The sequence below is a fragment of the Euprymna scolopes genome, chromosome 35 (genome assembly GCF_053919585.1).
Source record: "Euprymna scolopes isolate OS-2025 chromosome 35, ASM5391958v1, whole genome shotgun sequence".
Classification (NCBI taxonomy): domain Eukaryota; kingdom Metazoa; phylum Mollusca; class Cephalopoda; order Sepiida; family Sepiolidae; genus Euprymna; species Euprymna scolopes.
The window spans coordinates 28230022-28249347 of record NC_136516.1 but is presented as its reverse complement, the minus strand read 5'-3'; the positions used below and the strand labels follow the sequence as shown (position 1 = coordinate 28249347).

The 19326-nt window shown below is 35.6% G+C and overlaps 1 protein-coding gene across 2 annotated transcripts in view; it reads left to right on the top strand.

Moving 5' to 3' along the window:
- The window catches only part of LOC145259767 (uncharacterized), a 189898-nt gene that overhangs the window by 52676 nt on the left and 117896 nt on the right, over positions 1–19326 (top strand). The window lies entirely within an intron of this gene.

Sequence of the window (19326 nt, the reverse complement as noted above, 5' to 3'; positions counted from 1 at the left end):
ATGAAGTTCAGGACCTGTACAAAACAGCTACCCATTGAAAATTCTTTATCTCCAAAACTTGTACAAATTAGCTACCCATCAGAAACTGTTCTGAAATTAAACATGATTTTCAATTCAAGAAACCATGTGAGACCCTTTGAGGTGGATGCAAATAACTGGGAAACACGGTAGAAAAATGGATAACTATGGAAGAAAAAAACGGAAAGGTGTCAGGATTTTGAAAAAGCGCCGTGTAAATCATGCTGTCTTAAAATGTGCTTTAATGAAATTAGGATGAAAAGTATCGTTGCAGAGAATATACAGCAGGAACTGAATTGCACTGCATGTGATAGGTTTCTTTTGTCAAAAACTGGTTTTGTAAATCGTCTTAAATCACACAAGATCGACAGATTTATGAGGAGGCTAGAACAGCACGATCTCCAGTGCTAAGTTGTCATTTGTGGTCTAATCTGCAGATTGAAAAGTAGCCTGATAAAACATTTGGAAATTCATAGTGTTAACTGACTCTTACAAGAATGAAAGGTTTTGTGGCGCATATGTGAACATTCATGTAGGACAGAAACTGGGTTAAAAGGGTCACTTACGCACACAGAGCCATACAACAATTAAGAGATTGTAAACTTCTATAAAGAAACCATTATCGTATGTATATATATGTGTATATTGTCAGGTCACATCATATGCTACTGGTACCATGTAACCCAGTACTACCTGCCTCATGGTCGGGTCACCGGCGACTAAACTGGTTCCCCCACCAGACTTGTTTGGTGAGGAGGGTGACTAGTCTCCCTGAAGGATTAAAAACAAGACCTTCCAAAGGGCGAATGAACCCTTTTTCAGGGTCAACGGCCAACTAGCACCATGTGTGTTGGGGTGGAGAGGGCTCCCATAAGCCATGGTGAAGGCAACCTTTCTAGGAGAAGCAAATCTCTGATTTAAAAAAACATAAAGCGGGAGACCAGTACCCGCATTAAGCTGGTCTGCAGTTTAACTTCTTGCTGGCTATCTTGCTCTTGCTTGTTGCTGGATCTCAACATTTTGAACCGAGAGAGAGACTTAGCTGTTGTACAAAGCTAAGACTCTGTAACATCACCTGTGTATAGATACTCCCTCAGGCATTTGTCTATAAAAATGGTCCTGTGGCGATGGAAAAGTTATGATGCATGGAGGCTTGAAATGCTGGAAACATGTAATAATTGATCTCAATGACCGTCTTCAGTATCATGCCTGCGTGAGCGTTTGCATTCACCAGTAGGACTAAGAAAAAAAAAGAAAGTCATTTCTGGGCTCATGGACATTAAGTGTCTGAGGGAGTGGCACTCGTCTGGCAAGACCTTGCAATCATCATATGAGACTAACACTTTGCACTTTTTTATTTAAAAAAAAAGTCTAAGTGTCTTTAATACATGACAATTGGATTGTGTTTACGTTTGATTCGGTCATCGATTTTATTTGTGAAATAATGTGTGAAATTGTCCATATCATTATCTACTGCAGAAGTGTTAGTCTTATAGACAAACTTTTTTGTAAAAATAAGAACAAGATGTAAATCCGTGCCTTTTTTTTTTTTTTTTTTTTTTTTTTTTTTTTTTGTCAATCTCATTTAATCGTGCCCATCACCATCATCGTCGTCCTGATCATTGAGTATTTAAGACTTTTGGACTGTTCCTTCATGTGTATTATGTGCACGTATGTTTATACATGTATATGTGTATGTGTGTGCACATGCATATGTATGTGTGTATGTATGCATGTGATTATTTCCATGTGTAAGCCGTGGTGAAAGCAACCCCTCTAGGAGAAGCAAATCTCTGATTTTAAAAAACCACAAAGCGGGAGACCAGTACCCGCATTAAGCTGGTCTGCAGTTTGACTTGTTGCTGTCTATCTTGCTCTTGCTTGTTGCTGGATGTCAACATTTTGAACCAAGAGAGATTTAGCTGTACAAAGCTAAAAATCTGTAACATCATCTTTGTATAGATACTCCCTCAGGCATTTGTCTATAAAAAAAAAAGAAAAGTCCTGTGGCAATAAAAAAAGCTGTGACGTGTGTAGGCCTGAAATGCTGGATGCATGTAACAATTGATCTGCCATCATTATATGTATCTATGTATGTATATGTGTATGTATATTTATGTGTGTGTGTGTATGTATATGCATTTATATATGTTTGTATGCATGTATGTGTATATATGCATATGTTTTTATATGTATGTATGTACATAATGTGCATGTATGTGTATGAATGCATGTATATGTAGGTAAGTGTATGTATATATATGTGGGCATGTATATAGGTATATATGAGCGTATGTTTATAGATATGTATGTATGCATGTATATATTTATATGTATGTATGCCAATGACCGTCTTCAGTGTATGTTTGCACGTGTGTATGTACATGCATGTGTGCATATTATGTATGCATATATATATATATATATATATATATAATGTGTGTGTGTGATGTGTATGTATGTGTACATATGTATATATATGTATGTATACCAATGACCGTCTTCAGTGTCATGTCGGCTTGAGCATGTGAATTCGCAGTATGTATGTGTGTGTATGCATGTCCATATGTAGGTGTATGTACACATATGTATATATACTAGCAAGAAGATCCAACATTGCTCAAGATTTATTAAGATCCATTATTACTTTTTTTTATTTTTTAATCAGGTTTCCGCCTCTATAGCTTCAAAATCCAAGTTTTAATTAACAAATCACATTTTTCTGTCTTTATGATTTGTTTATTTCCAACTTTGTAGACTAAAGTATTTTTTGTTTTTTAAGGATATTATTCATGCAAACAAAAAATCAGATTCAACAAATTACATAAGATTCATCATCAACACCATATTATCAAATAACAGCTTGACGCGCTGTTAACACATAGACTTTTACAACTGCACTGAATTATCCCTGAGTGGCTTCTGGGCCTTGATAAGTGGTGACCACCGTGTAAAAAAAAAAAAAAAAAAAAGAGGCAAATAGTTGTAAACATATGAAAAATTTCCCTCCTTTCTCTTCCTATTAAATTAACATTATTATTTTGTACTTTAAATCGCTGTCAAAAAAAATTATTACTTTATCTTTCAGTTTTTATATTGAGGAATTGTACAGTAAATTGTGACGATGTGTGAACCGAAAATAAAGCATTCTTCATCAGTCATATTCTTGTTCCTCATTTTCGACTTTTGCTACCAATACATATATTTTTTTTATTTTTCTGGTTTAGATAGTGTATATTTTATTGAGATGAATTACCAATTAAATATCAGACATAAGCATAAAAAATTAACTAAATATGGCAACAACCTTCAACCATTATGGCAACCAGTTTCTGCTGGAAGTATTTTCATGTTACTGTCTGCAAGTTATGTTGTCAAACCATCACATCAAAGGGTAGCAAATCAGCAAAAACTTTTAGAACAACTAATATGTTAAACCATCTAAGAAAAATTCATCCAGAAAAAAGGAAAAAGTTGCAGATAATAAAAGGAAGCACAATGAATATTCAGGAACAGATATTCCAGGAACAAGTGGCAGAATCAATATTGGTAAAAAGCAAGTTTGGGATATTAATGGCCACGGGTCACAAGCGATTCCTTAACTGATGAGAGAAATGCTTGCTGTTAATATTCAACCATATTCTGTAACATCTGACAACATCTTGCAAAACTTTGGTTAAATTACAGCATTCCATCAAAAAACTAATTCACTACAAAATAATTCCCAATATATTTACAAAAGCAAAACAAAAATTCAATTGTCTCTTGTTGAAATTAAAAGTATCTCTAAATATTTATTCTGAACTTAAGCTAGTAACATTTTAAGAAGCTTACGATATAAAAGAAAAGGCTGATGGGGGAGGGGGGGTTCTTCCGAAAGTAAGTTGGTGCCGTTATAAGTAATTTCGAGATAAGATGGAAGCCGGTATTGGACTAGAAAAAAGCTAGCATTTAATAATATATCTAAGGCTTTTGACAGGGTATGGCATGAGGGTCTCCTCAGGAAAATTAGATCCTACGGTATCACTGGTAGAATACTTAACATAATTAAATCCTTCTTAAATAAGAGAAAAATCCAGGTTGTCCTCGACGGTCATACATCTAAACAATATGATATAAATGCGGGAATGCCTCAGGGGTCTATCCTTGGACCTCTATTGTTCCTAATATTCATTAATGATCTCCCCGACAAAACTGGCTCTGAGATGGGTATATATGCTGATTACACCACGCTCTGTAACAGGCATGACAGGAAAACAAATGAACACATATCTAAAGAAATGGCAAAAACACTAGAGGATGACCTCCAATCTGTAGTGGAATGGGAACAAAAATGGATGGTCACATTCAATGCTGCCAAGACTAAACTGGTTTCCTTCAATAATTGCAAGAAATCTTCTCTGCCACCAATAGCAATGGCCAGTGACTCTTTATCTGAGAGTACATCTTTTAAACTGCTTGGTCTAACGTTCACAGGAAACCTGAGTTGGAACAATTACATTGAAAGCATTGCCAGGGCCACTGCAAAGAAGGTAGGCTCTCTCTACCGTGCTAGAAAACTACTAACACCCGAAAGTATCCTGTACCTCTATAAGGCCACCATTCACCCATGTATGGAGTATTGCTGTCACATTTGGGCTGGTGTATCTGCTGCTAGTCTCTCGCTCCTAGACAAGGTTCAAAAGAGAGTCGCCAATCTGATAGGCCCTGAACTGGCATCTAAGCTTCAACCTCTGTCCCATCGACGAAATGTTGCATCCCTCTGCCTGTTCTACAAGTATTTTAATGGTGAATGCTCTGGCAAACTGCAGACACTTGTACCCCCATGACGTAGACACTCTCGACAAACCCGAAGGCAGCTAAATCCCACCCCCACACAGAGATCAAAAAAGATGTAAAAGATCTTTCTACTCCAGAACTGCTAGACTCTGGAATTCCATTCCAGGTCCTTGCTTCCCCAACTGTACTGACATGCAGAAGTTCAAGTGTAATGTGAACCAACATTTTGCTGCCCAAATCCCTACATAATACCCCAGTAGCTGTTGCCCCTGATAGTAGCCCCCTACACCAAAGTGGCAATGTGCCTTGTTTGGGGTGAAAATGTAATAAAAAAAAAGAAAAAAAAAAAGCATTTCACAAACTACAGATATTTGGACAATTCCAACAAATAATACTCTCGTTCTGACTTTGACAGGTCATTGGTTTTCAAATGACTTTGAACAGTGCAGAGCTGTACTTAGAGTTGTCCCGTTCCTTGGTACACAAACAGGTGCAAGAATAAGTGAAGAATTATACGATGTTCTTAGTGAGTATAAAATCTTCAATAAAGTTTTCTTAGTCTTGCAAGATTCAGTTTAAAATATCGTTGCTGGTGTCAGGGAATGTGATTTAGAATAATTATCATACATTCTAACTCAGGCTGTGAAGATAACCATTACATCTAACAGAAATACAGTCTCTCATTTTAATCGCATTTTATTAGCAATTAGTAAATTAACTGAAATACAGGATCAGCTTAATTTGGAAAAACTCATTCAAGATGTGACCACATAATGGAATTCAACATATTTTATGCTGAAAATAAGTTAAGAACAATAAAAAGCTCTTGTAATGTTTGCTGTTAAGATTTCTACCTTAACAACTTACCAATGGAGGCTTGTTCAAAAAATATTAAATTCCTGAATCCATTTGAAGAATTGACCAAAGAAGCAAGTCACAGAATTTCAACCATATCGATGATAATACCTACAATTTTAGCTTTGATGTTATTTCTTTCAAAAGCTAATTCTGATGTTTCTGACTATCTTTGAACAATTCAATGGAAACAAGATTTTCATCCCATCTAAATGATAAAAACTTGTATGTATCTACTTCGCTAGATCCAAAATTCAAATTTTAAATTTCAAAAAAATGACATGAAAACATTAAGAATTGGATTCTACATCTACTTTCTACTGATGATAATGAAGCTCAATCAGCAAGGTCCACTTCAAGCTCTGTTGAGGGTCAAGAAGATCAAATTGAAAATAAAACTATTTCTTTTAAGACTGATGAATTAGCTTCAAATAAGCCCACAGTAACAAATCAAAACTTAGAGCAGGTAGAAGCTGAGTTAAACCTGGAGACTTCAATTACAACAGAGATACAAGAATCGCAATCTAAATTCAAATGGAATAAATGCCTTACACTGAAGTATACAAAAGTATATTATATTGCAGTGGTGGAATAATACACAGGAGACCTTACCACTGCTGAGTGAACTGGCTTCAAAATATTTAAGCACACCACCTTTATCTGCGGAGAGCAAGAGGCTCTTTAGTACAGGTAGTAATATGTATGAACCTACGAGGAACAAGCTGTGTCTTGAGAATGAAGAAACTGTTTCTACATTAAATTTTTAATACTAAGGAGACTAGAAGAGCAGTGGAGGTAGGCAGCAAGAATAGAAGAAGAATTAGAGCAGCAGCAGGTGCAGAGCTACAGCTTATAGTTATTCACTTAAAGAATTACAATTTGTACTCTGAAGTTGGTTTGTAATTTTTTTTCTTATCTAATCGTTTGATTATATTCATTTAAAAATTGGAAATTATATTTTGTAATTTTAGTTAATAAAGGCAAAAAAAACAGACATTTAACAAATGTTAAGTTAAATTAGCAGTTACTTTGTTAATGTGTCAAAGCTATCTAATGACTCACTTCATGATTTAAATTTAATAGGAAAGAGAAAAGTAATTAATTGGCCGATTAATCATCAAATCAGCCAGTTAATTGGCAAATCGGCAGATTAGGCCAATTACAGATTACCTGCAGATTAATTGGTACAGGATCAGAGATAAAAGTGGGATGGAGTGATTTTACCTGTCTTACCTCAGATGTATATTTGTGTGCGGGTAATACACACACAGATATTACCATTAACTTAGATAACAATACATATGAATTATATCCTAAACCCAATCAAACCTTATATTATACTGACTGATTCTAATCATACAGACTCAGTAAAAAAAAAAACAAAAAAACTATCATCTCTAACATCTCTTGACTATCGTATAACATAAAAATATTCAGTAGTAAGAAAAAAAATATTACAAGCATTTTCTGGGTCAGGAAATAAATTATGTTAGAGATGAACCTGGTGAACAACAGGGGGGAGGACTTGGAATAAAATCATCCCACATTATATCATTTAACAAGCATAGAAATTCTGTATGGTTCAATCCTCCTTACAGTATATACATCCTAAATAACATACTGAAGGAATTTTACCAGATTCTTAAAGAATTCCTTCAATGTAGTAGGAAAATTTATAAGCAAAAACACTGAAATTGTCCTTTTCAACATCTATTAATTTAGCTACAACTATAATAAGTTCCAATAATACAAAAATAAATAAAGTAATTAAGGAGTTGGGGAGATCACCCAGAATACTGATATACTATACCTCTGTAGAAACCTTAATGAATGCCCATTAGTAGGTAAATGCCTTATTTTGGACATCATGTATAAATGTGACATTATTGAAAGAACTAGAACTATGGCATACATAGGATCCACTAGTTGCAGGTTCATGACAGATTCTGAAACCATACATCATCATTTAGAACACCTAATAATGCTACAAACAAGAAATCTAGCCTAGCAAAGTGTGTTAGAGAATTATATAGCAGTAATGCAGAATATAAGTTAAAATGGTCAATATTAGGTGGAGTAAGCAAATATAAACCAAGTAAATCTAATAGATCTCAGTTTTGCACCCTAGATCATGCCATATAATAGTATCTCATGGTAACTTATTCAACAAAAGGCAGGAAGTGGTCCAAAATTGTTTGCATATATAGCAAATACTCACCCATCTAAGGCCAGACCAAGTAGCTCAAAGTACGTAAATACTATAATAAAAAGCAGGTGGGAAGGTAGAATCATTAATAACATATTTTAAAATTAATACTACTAGTATAGGTCCTCAGCTTAATTTATCTCAGTAGAAATTAAAAAAAAAAATTAAATAACAAAATATAAATCAAATAAGGATATAAACATAATATATACCATTGAATTATGAGAAAGAATACCGGGATAAAAACAGTTTATAATAAAATCCATAAGAACAATGTAGGTATGTTATAAAAAAGAAACCTTTCATATTGACAGCAAAATAGGGCAGATATTTAACTTAATGTAAGCAATCCCTTTAATTCAAGGTAAATAAGTAACACAGAACTTTAAACAGACTTATCTATCTTGAACTGTGTGTAATTAATACAAGTTTAATAGGGTGGAACGATACAATTGTCGCCCTAAAAAAAAAAAAAAAGATGACATATTTCCATTTGATAAAAACCATTTTTGTTGCAGACAATCTATGAGTTGGCCAGTTGTGTACAAATCCCAAGAACGATAGGAGCCTTCTATCGTGTCTGAAAGTGATACAATGTTCAACAAGTAAGATCGGAGATGCACTGCTGTACAACTCCTGCTCTCTACCGATCGGTTATGACAACAGGACCATAGCCAGCACCCTCAAAATGCATTTTTGGATTGCTACGAATAACAGGGACGTGCCCAGGGTGATGAAAACAAAGTTATGGTCTTTGGTGTGGTTTCAAGTGAGGGCAACACAATGCCACCTCACGCCTTCGAAGTTGGCTTGAAAGTCAACACAAAAAGTGTTTCTGGATGTTCTGAAGAGTGTGGTGATCCCCTGGTGCAATCAGGTGGCCGTTAGCAAACCCTGGGTGTGGCAGCAGGATGCAGCACCAACCCACAAGTCCAAAGAGACCCAGGCTTGACTTCAGAAGGAGTGCTGCGATTTTATACCCTTCTCTCACTGCCCCCCACCCCCTTTTCCTCCAACCTGAATTCGCTGGACTACTTCGTTTGGTCATACGTCGAGAACATCATCAACATAGCCTCCCACAACATCAAAGCCAGCCTGATCGCTGACATCCAATGAGTATGCCCTGAGCTCCTGCTGGTGCTTATGGAAAAGTTATACTCTTAGTTCTGGGGCCGTATCAAGGCGGTGATTGAGGCTGAAGGTGGCTACATTGAATAGATGTCAGCTCTACTACATAATCAAATTACCTGAATTGATTTTTTTTCATTAAAAAAATTTTTAATGAAGCTGTAGTGTTGTTTCTTTTTAGGGCGACAACTTTATCGTTCCACCTTGTAATTAAACACAAAAGAACATGTTAACTGTACGAGTAGGAATCCCAACCAGCATGCAATAGTTTTTTTTTATTATTATTCAGTTTTCACCCCAAACAAGGCACAGTGCCACTTTGAAGTAGGGAGCTACTATCGGGGACATAAGTTGCAGAGACATTATGAAGGGAGATGAGTAGCAAGATGTCTGTTCACATTGCACATGAACTTCTGCATGTCAGTAAAGTTGGGAAAGCAGAACCCGGAAGAGAGTTCCAAAGTCTAACAGTTCTGGGGAAGAAACTATTGGAGTAGAAGGCTTTTTTACACCTAAGGATCTCTACTGTGAAGGGGTGGGATTTAACTGCTTGTTGGGTTTGTTCACGTTGAGGGGGTACAAGTGCTTGTAGTTCATAAGAGCATTCATCATTAAAGTATTTGTAGAACAGGCAGAGGGATGCAACATTTCGTCGATGGGATAGAGGCTGAATCTAAGATAACAGTTCAGGACCTATCAGGTTGACGACTCTCTTTTGAACTCTGTCCAGGAGTGAGAGACAAGCAGCAGATGCACCAGCCCAAATGTGACAACAGTACTCCATACATGGGCGAATGGTGGCCTTATAGAGGTATAGGATACTTTCAGGCGTGATTAGTTTTCTAGCACAGTAGAGAGAACCCACCTTCTTCACAGCAGCCTTGGCAATGCTCTCAATGTATCTATTGGTGTTACAAAAAGGTTTCTTGTAATTATTGAAGGAAATAAGTTTATTCTTGCCAGCATTGAAGGTGACCATTCCATTACAGTTCAAAATATACTAAGGTTTTTATATCCTTTTTGTAACCTGTAATCGAAAAGAAAATTTTAAACAGTTCAAGTAACTATGGCTAAATACTACACGATAGCTTCCCCTCTCCCAAGAAACAAGATGGTCACCCTCGGAATATGAAATACATTTAACATATATACAGATTTAGTTTTGCATCCACAACTTGAATGATTCCCTCTCAGCTGTAACCTCACTTAACGTACAATATATAATAATTATTAGTTTAAAATAGCCTAAAATCCTTTTACATAAATTCTTTTTGTAACTCCTAACCAAAAAGAAATTTACGATTTAAATCGGTACGGCAAGAGTGATATGGATAACACTTCCCCATAAAACAAAGATGAGCATCCACAGTTGATGTAAGATTTTTTTTTTCCTGTATAGTTATGCATTTTTCTTTCTAAGAACTGGAAGGAAATATTCAATGTTGACATACAAATATTGATTGTTCTTTGTGAACGAAACAGATCTGTAAAAAATGTACAAACGTTTATATTCATTATAGAATGATGGTAAGATAAATAAGACTTTGGAGTTAGGAATTGTTTATTTATATATATAACACACATACACGTATGTACGTACATATGTGTGTGTGTGTGTGTGTATATATATATATATATATATATATATATATATATATATATATATATATATATATATAATCTCCTTATCTCTTTGGCCAATCAAATGACCGAGGTTGTCTGGTAATTGTTCTTCTAAACCCAATAGAAATCTCTTGAGTGTTCATATTATTTGGATTCATCGGACTACTGTTCTCAGTCAATGTAATTTCCGACCTTCTTCAGGTTCGACAAAAACATTCCCGAGTTCGACAAAATACACCTGAAAAGGTCGAAGGTTACATCGACCAAAACGTTGTGAAAATCACACTCAACATAAGAACAGTAGTCCGATGAATCAAAATAATTTGAATAACCAATCCTCATCTCAAAAATTCAGAAACCTTTTGAGTGTTATCTTCACAACGTTTCGGTCGACAGAAAGATTCCCGAGTTTGAAAGAAACTTTCTCGAGTTCAACAATATTAACCTGAAGAAAGTCAGAGGTTACATCAACTGAAACGTTGTGAAAATAACACGCAAGATGAGAACAATAATTCGAAGAATCCAAATATGATTAATCAATCCTCATCTCAAAAATTCAGAAACGCAAACAGAAACAGTTTCTGCTTACAATAAAAGTGTTCAGAGAAAGAGGAAATCATGAATGCTATTGGCTGGCCATGGCTAATTTTATGAGTCAATAAATGGCTCAATCGATTTTCAAAGAAATGGAAGGAGAGACACTGTTACCACCACATCTTTTGTTTAGCAGCAGCAGTGGGAACATTTATTCATTTCGTTTTGGGGTGGTGGGTATATTCATTATACCCCTTTTGGACACATTTATCTATTACCATGCCCCTCCTGCTGCCATTGATAAAATTATAAATAATTCAGTACTGGAGATATCACAAGTAGAGTATCCCCCCCCTTTTCTATAGGATGAATGTGGTATTATGGTGATTGCAAGAATTTGATAAATAATTAGATATGCTAAATGTTATGAAGAACACTAACTTTAGTATGTAATCCTGCTAACTAAGGAAGAATGATAACTCAAGTTCATAACTGTTCCTTAAATACAAACTTCTGAACTTGAGTTTTCATTTTTCCTTAGCTAGCTTCCTTCTTGAGATTTATATTAGAGATGACAACTCATTTCTTATTGATATTATGATGTTGCAGATAGAAATTTTGCTGTTTACAATGAAGCTTGCTATAATTTAATGGTTTTTTTTTTTTTATCATGACTTAGACTTATAAACCATCACATCCTGCAACGCATGAGGCAGTCAAAGTATGACATCATTTTCAATCTGAAGCTAGATTGTAATGGAACTAAACAACAAAATAAAAAAAAAAAAGAAACACAAAATGGCTTCCCTTAACATTCGGAACTGGTTGGAAGTCAAGGCTAAAAGCACGATAGTACAATTTATAGTCTCTGTCACAAGTTCTGTATGCAAATTTACCAGCTGATTCAGGTGTATATATTGAGTGATCTTAGCAGTTGGGCAGTTTTGGTTTCTTTTTTTACTTTTTTAGTTGAGCAGTGCTGTGAAGGAAGAGATTGGATATTTTAGCCTTATTAGAAATATCGTGTTAAGACAATTCGACATTCAGCTAATCCCCGAATTCAGTGTCACGGCAACAGACACTTCAATAATAGAATGGTTGGAAGATCTAGAGTTGACTTGTGAGCTGTGCAAAATAACCAAGGTGGAACAAGTCTTGCTACTACGATTAAAAGGTGCAGCTCGGGAAAACATATCAACAGCTTTCGAAAGAACAACAGAATGAGCCTAAATCAAAACGTACATTCCATGAGCAAAGCTTTCTTAGAAGTGCACAACTGTGGAACTCTCTTCCGTTTGCCTGTGTCTCACCTGACTACAACTTGGATGTCTTCAAGTCCAACATAAACAAATTCCTAATGAACCGCCCCCTTAAGTTAGGCACTTTATCAAATCTCCAATACTAACGATTACTACGATACTATCCTATTGATTACTGTACACGCAATGACCCTTATCCTCGAGCGTCTTCTGGAACTTGATAAGCGGTGAACTTTTTTTTTTTTTTTTTTTTTTTTGTAACATTTTCTTAGAATGATCTGGAAATTAACAGAAAATTAATGCGTAAAAGAAAATAGATCATAAAATTGATTCCAAAATAGAAGCCTCAAAGCAAAATAAATAAAAATAGTGATATATATATTATGGACCCTACGTCAATCATGATTATGTTGGCTAGTATGGATTTTTATCAGGGTCACACTTGTTGCATGTCATCATAACCTAATTCTGCAAAACGGAATCATTCCCAGAGATGGGTGATGTAAAATTGGGATAAGGGGGACCATAGGTCAAACAGTAAACTAAATATAGGTATGAGATGACGTCAAGAGAGATAACTGAGGTTTTCAAAACTGTTTGTCTGTGGGAGCCAATCGGGAGGCATTAAATAAATGCGATCCTGCCATGGGTTGTGCAAAGCAGTTAATCAATAATGTAGTAAACTTAGTAATTTAAGTGCAAAATGTTATTTTCATGTTTCTGTTTCACTCATTTCATTAAGGAAATAAACTACAGAACTAAATAATTAGCTAAGAGAACATTAGTGTCTATATTTTGAGTTGATTCTCTCCAAAATAAAAAAACCGTTATGAAAACTTCTTGTGCCTTTTCTGTATGAAAAGACTTTTTCATTCCTCTTAGCTAAACAGACGAGATGATCAACATTCACTCATGAAATGCAACGAATAGAAACAGTAACATGAGACAAAGTGATAAGACTCAAACATAAGTATGTATGAAGAATCGGTCGTTATCGAAAATAGGTTTGAAAATTTGCAAACTTAATAGATTCTAAATAAAAAAAAAAAAACTTAGTTGCCAATGCAATAGTACATGATTTCAGTAAAAATAAAATGTTTTTTTGAGTTCTGAAATTCATTTCACTCTAAACAATTAAGATGACAAAAATATGAATCAACTTAATTAAATCAGCCATAATTCTTCTAAGTAGAAATAAACTCAAAAATAATTTTTTTTTTTTAGTCTTGCATCATTTTACAGTAATATGTAAACATATGCAGTGCTGAATGTTTAGTTTGGTGCATAGTTATAATTCATGTGAATGTGAAATATTTAACTAACAAGAAGAAAAACCAGCCAAAATATTGGAAAGATGTCTAGTCTGGGGTTTGACCACCCAGAATTCGATTTGTCCACTTGAAAAAAACAGTAATGGTTTCTGCTGTCATTATGACTCATAAGGTTTTCCCAAAATAATCACCATGCAACCTCTCTTTTCCCAAAATAATCACCATGCAACCTCTCTTTTACTAAGGAGTCGCCACTTAATACTTATCAAGGCTCGGAGGCCACTCGAGGATAAGGGTTAATGAGTATGCAGTAGTCAGTGGAACAGTATCGTAGTAATCATTAGTGGAAATTTGGTAAATTGGATTACGTAAGGGGATGGCTCATAAAGAACTTGTTCACTACCATATTGTAGTCAGCTGGAAAGCAGGAAAACGGAACAAAGTTCCACAGGCGTGCAGTTCTAAAAAAGAAGCTTTATTCATGGAATCTACATTTAGGTTTAGGACCAAGTAAAGAGTGGGGGGAATTATTGATAGTGGTTTCAACTAGATGAGTATTTTTTTTTTAAGTTTGGCAAGGGGGGGGGGGCATAGACAGTAGTTTTATTTTGTTTTTGTATGTGTATGACCATACATAAGGATGAGCATTATTTTCACATAAATATCTGGGTGGTCTATGACAAAGGACCTCAATATGTATACAAACTCTAGCAGATGGTGAGGGGTGGGGATCCTTTGACTGTGTCTCACAGCCAATTGATTTTCTGAACATTTGAAGTGTTAATATATTAATGGATGCAGGGGCTTTAACTTTTTGCTACCCTTAAGGGTCCTGGAACTTCAGTAACAAAGCCTTTTCTCTCCATGAAAACATCAGCAGAAACTGACTCGAGAGTGGCAAACTGTATCCTTGAATAGTTAGCATCGTAATAAAGAAAGCGTCCTGCCAAAACCCTAGCATTGTTTTCTTCTAATACTAACCAAGTTTAACATGAAGGTTTGTTGAGGTTTGTGCACTTAACTAATAGATTATGTTTGGGTTGACTTATGTTTTGATTTGGTTGAGCTGAGAATTTCCATTTGTAAGTCTGTTGTTCAGTCGAAGAAAACGAACGTCATTACAATCTGAAAATTAAATAAAACTGTATTATTATTCATCGGACTACTGTTCTCATCTTGAGTGTGATTTTCACAATGTTTCAATCGATATAACTAACTTCCAACTTTCTTCAGGTGTATCTTGTCGATTTCGAGAATGTTTCTGGATGGAATTTTGAGTGGAACCCTTTATTTACTATACGGTGGGGGGGATAGCATGCTGTTGTTCCATCAGCAATGACTGGATAGAGGTCCTAAGTAATTTGTAAATGTATATTTCGGTCGCCCACACTGAGGATTAAGCCTTCAACCTTCAGGAAAATATTTTTACAATCGATTTTTCCCAGTACTCTAACCACTGTGCCACAGATCCTTGTGGACAATTCTAGTACGAATTTTAGGATCCTTAAACCTATTTTTATTTCTAGTTGTAAATATCGAAACATTCCCGAGATCGACAAGATACACCTGAAGAAGGTCGGAGGTTATATCGACTAAAACGTTGTGAAAATCACACTCAAGATGAGAACAGTAGTCCGATGAATAATAATACAAATAATAAATCCTCATCTCAAAAATTCAGAAACGTCAAATAAAACTTTGTTTTAAACTTTATAATTTTATTTTGAGGGTGTATCGTTCTTCTGCAGCACTGACAGAGACCACACAATTAACACTGCAACTGGATAAGGTACTAAGTAAAATTCAGTTATCATTCTTCTTGATACTAGTGATACTATCAGTACAATTGTGAATTACTTAAGATTTCTACCTGGTCATGGCTGACAAAACGAGAACATGCTATCCTCATTAATTAAATAAAGGGTTCTATTAGAAATTCTATTTAGAAAGATTCCAGAGTTCAGCAAGATACACTTGAAGGTCGAAGTTTACATCAACCGAAATGTTGAAGACACTAATTTAAATAATACAAAGCACCTATGGTTGGTCAGCATTGTCTAGTTATGTGGGTTGGCTTCTGCACTCAAGGATTTTTGTTAATATTTCAGTTGTTTTCTTCATTGCTGTATGTTATATATTGTTAATCTTCTCGATTTCTCCTGGTCTTTTTTTTCCAGGTTTTTCAGAATTATTCCTAGAAAGCCTACAATTATTACGATTAATATAATTTTCTTTGTGCTACATATTCCTTTCAGTTTTCGGGCAAGTTCCATGTATTTTGTTTTCTGTCTCTTTGGTCTTCACTATGTCATCTGCTGGGATAACAAATCTACAATTTGACTTATTTTCCTCCTTGTTGATTATTATCATGTTTGGTATCCGTGTTTTGATGAGTTTATTTGTATCTTTGTAAACATGCATCCTGCATGTTTAGGTGGTGCATATTGATGATGGAGGTTGCAGGTGATAGATGCTTGGTCAAAGGAAGGGGAAGCACATAGAACTGAAAATATCTCTGACTGAAGTCCAACCACCCAAGGGATATTATCATTTGGCAGATAGTCCCCTTTGAATGGAGACTGTTAAGTGTTTAGACATCCTGTTGAACAAAGATGGCGGTGGAGAAGCAGTGCAGTCCCGATACTGAGTGTAAAGTAATTGCTAGTAACAAAGATGGCGGCTAAGAATCAAATGCGTGAAATGTCTTAAAAATGGTCTTAGTTTTAATGAGCTCAACGGAAGATTAAATCAAGATAGTACAGCAAGTTGTGTGCAGGACAGGTAACTTTGATGGTATGACCACGTTGAAAGAATCTGTTAGTTTTCTTTGGTTATTAGATGTAGAACAGTTGAGGTAGCAGGTGTAGTTTATTAAGGAACGCTAAGGAAAACTAGTGATAAAGATAAACTTGATAAAAAAAGAAGAAATAAATGCATGAACAGATAGGTTAGTGTTTGAAAGTCAATTTCTAAAAGTCGTCCAACACACGCCAGCATGTAAAACATTTAACCGAAAATGATGATGATGATGATGATGATAATGATTGTTTTGCAGCCCTACTCTACTTCAAGTTATGTGTATTTTTTTTAGGACTTTTATATTTTTCACACAATCACTGCCACTTCTTTGTTGCAACCAGTGGAGGGGGGGGGGTGCTTAACACCAAAATCACTAGAGTCAAAATCATTGTTGAGGTAACCTTTTCTCTCTTGACTTGGGTATGCCTTTGATCCTGTGCAGTTCTAGGAGGTTGACCATTCCAAGCTTTGCGTTAGTAGTTTCAGGCTAATTATTTGAAGCCTCTTATTGGGGAATACCAACAGAGCTGCCCAGACATTTTTTGCAAGCTAGTACTATTCTTCTAGGGTGTTGACTGGTATTAATTTCTCTCCCACTGTGAGAAATGTAATACAAAGGTTGGAAAATGGGATTGAAAAAGTCAGCGCCCCAGAGCAGAAGCACTTTGACCCTGCAAAAGATTCTTGTGCAGCCTCATCAGCATTTCTCGGCAGAGGCGTGTCAAGGTATTAACAATAAACTGACCCCTTCTCAAAGAAAGAAGGCAAAGCCTAAACCTAAACGTAGATTCCATGAACAAAGCTTCTTTCTTAGAACTGTGGAACTGTTTTCCGTTTGCCTGCTCTCCAGCTGATTACAATATGGCCGTCTTCAAGTCCAATGTAAACAAGTTCTTGATGAGCCGTTCCTCTTAATTAATCCAATTTGCCAAATTTACACTAACGATTCCTGTGATATTGACTACTGTACACTCTTTAACCCTTATCTTCGAGTGGTGAATCCTATGGTAAAAAAATTTTTTTTTTAAAAAGCCTGTGAGGGTGGATCTCCTAGAACTGCACAGAACCAGCGTAACATCACAATCAACAAGGAACAGGTAATTATTTTTTCCCCGTAGTCTGGTTGATTTTAGAGGACGCTTCTGCAGTAACTCTCGCCAGTTCTCTTCACTCCCGGTCTGTCTTGTACTATTGTGATGATGATGCTGAGCCTCAGACCCGTTTATTCTATGATGTTATCCTCCCATTTCTTCTTCTTCTGCCCCCCAGGCCTTCTCCCTTCTTTTATTGGACCCTGCATTATTGGTTTAGCAAGTCCTGTTGATTTCATTACATGCTCAAACCAACGTGATTTGTCCAGTTTTACACTGGTTAAGACAGTTCCACAAGTTTGTTTTATGCGTTTGGTTATTTCCTCAATTGTAATGTGTTTTTTTTTTGTAGGAAATACCAAGTATTTTTCGCGATAGCACCTCATCTTAATTGCTTGTATCCGCTTTTCATTATAGGAATGGTCTAATCTCTTGATTTTGGAGGCCAAGGATAAACTCCCCAGCCAAACTCTGGCGCTGGCTTTTCAAATCTCAATTTCCAAAACTTGTGTCAAATCATCCCGCCGTGCGAGAGAGATAAAGAACTTCTCACCCTCTTCTCGACTTTTTCCTCTTTCTTATCCTCTTTTTTTTCTTCCTCATCTTTTTCTTCCTTGGTCTTTTTGACTTCTTTTTCCGCTTCCTGTTCTTCATCTTTTTCTTTTTCCGCATTTTTTTTTTCTTCCCTATTCTCTTTTCTTCTTTTCTCCCGTTCTCTTTTCTTCTTTTCTCCCGTTCTCTTTTTTCTTTTCTCCCGTTCTCTTTTTTCTTTTCTCCCGTTCTCTTTTTTCTTTTCTCCCGTTCTCTTTTTTCTTTTCTCCCGTTCTCTTTTTTCTTTTCTCCTCACCCCTTTTTTCTTCATCTTAATTATTATTGCTTTTATTATACGATGATGGTGACGACGGTAACATGTACGATGATCGACTTTTTTGGTAAATTTATGCGCGAAAATGGTTTCTTTTTTTATGTACGCGAAACGCGTCAGATTAAATTTTTTCATGAATTTAATTGATGAGAATTTTTTTTTTTTTTTCCGTTTGTTTGGGTTTTTTTTTTGTGTGTTTTTGGACGGTGTGTGAGGGGAGGGGGACTTCATCAAGTTTAGGCATGACGCCAGTTTAATGAGGGGTGGGATGTCAACTGCCAGTAGATTGCCCTCTATAGGGGTTCGAAAATAGCTTGCAATAGACCCTCAGTAGTCCAGGATGTCAGACAATCCAAAGAAGAAGGTAGTACTTGGGAGGATGGCCTCCTACGTTCAAACCGAACCCTCACACTAGAAAGTGTCGAAGTGAACCCCTACCACCGTCATCCTTTTTTCGACACCTCTGGTTGTTTTAGTTATTTATTTTTTATTTGGTTTAAAACGTGACAGATTAAAACTACAAATGCGTGTTACTGGGGAAAAAATAAATAACATTAATAAAAGTGCGCTTTATTTCGCTTCTGTTTTTATAGTTTGAATAATATTGATGTATAAAAAAAATGGAGGTCATCTGGCAAATTTGCTGTAAAATCCTGAAAAACGACCATTCAAAATGAAACTCTGGTTCCAGAAACGGAGACCATAAAAAGCATTTACTGATTTATTTACACAGTTGCAATTGTGTGTGCGCGTGTGTAAACAAATTTCATCAAAAACAAAGAAAATTGGAAAAAAAAAAAAAATGTCCATGTGACTGAAAAAACGAAAAAATAAAAAAGCAAAAATTTGCAAAAAAATAAAAAAATGTTCTTTTCTTGTTCTTTTGATTTTTTTTTTT